Below are 1,168 nucleotides of genomic sequence, written 5' to 3'. Positions count from 1 at the left end.
TGAAAACTGAAAAAAAACCGGGGGGAAATTAAAAAAAAAAAAAAAAGAAGAAAAGATAAATAGCAAAGTGGTGAACGAATTTTATCATTGTGCCATAGGGCATAGGTATGTTTCACTTTATTTCTTGTTTGTGCTTAGAGAATATGTTGCTTATAAATCGCATATTTCGTGATTGATTAGTTCATCAAGAGAACGACAGCGATGGAAAAGAAATGGGAAAAATGCTTGTAATATACTTTTAAGTTTGCACCTACCCATATTCATGGATTCATTTATCTGCTAGGAAAAGTCTATGAGGCCAGTAACTTTTGTGTTTTGTGACCAGCACTTAACCATCAAAAGAAAAGTGAATGATCTCTCACCATTGGATTTAATCTCACACCATTAAAAACACTATTGATGGCCAATTGATAATTACAAAACACAAAATTTGTTGGTCCCCTAGCACTCCTCATATTTGCTATTGTAATAAGAAAAATGAGAAAGTGAGCGACAGCACTTTCATTTATTTGCAAATATGTCTTGAGCATATATGCACATATACTTTTTTAGAGAAAGACCATATATTTTCTACTCCATTGTTCGGTTCTTTTTATTTCACAATATTTATTATAAATTAAATTTTATCATTAAATCATCAAACATACTCTTAATATATGAAAGTATTGCTGGTTAATTATTCTAATATTCTTTCTTCATTAATTAAGAATTGCTTAATAATATTTTTTAAAATACATTTTTTATTTTAAAAGTTTAAATAATTGTATATTTGATCAAAATAACAAAATGAAATGTATTCTTTCATGCATAAACAACCCTTAGTTATTAATTTACTAAAGATATAAGTATTTGTATATCTTTTTTTATTAGCTTAAATATTTAGGATAAATAATTTATAATATGGTATCTATCACAATTTTTATGACTTTATAGATCTAAAATTTAATTATTATTGACTTCAAAAGAAAGAATTTAGCGCAACACTAAATACAAAAAAAAAAATCTATGCAAAAAATCATCATACAAATCCAAAAGAACGCTTGGTATATGAGAAAATTTATATTATCAGATATATAACTATTTATATTCCTTCTCTTATCGATTTAAATTTTTAGAAAAAGTAGTATTATGAAGTAATTTTCTTTTGTTGAATTTTTTTTTTTTGTAT

Source organism: Arachis ipaensis, chromosome B03, assembly GCF_000816755.2.
Source record: "Arachis ipaensis cultivar K30076 chromosome B03, Araip1.1, whole genome shotgun sequence".
In the NCBI taxonomy this organism is placed as follows: domain Eukaryota; kingdom Viridiplantae; phylum Streptophyta; class Magnoliopsida; order Fabales; family Fabaceae; genus Arachis; species Arachis ipaensis.
The sequence above is the reverse complement of the archived record's forward strand: the minus strand, read 5'-3'. Positions refer to the sequence as shown.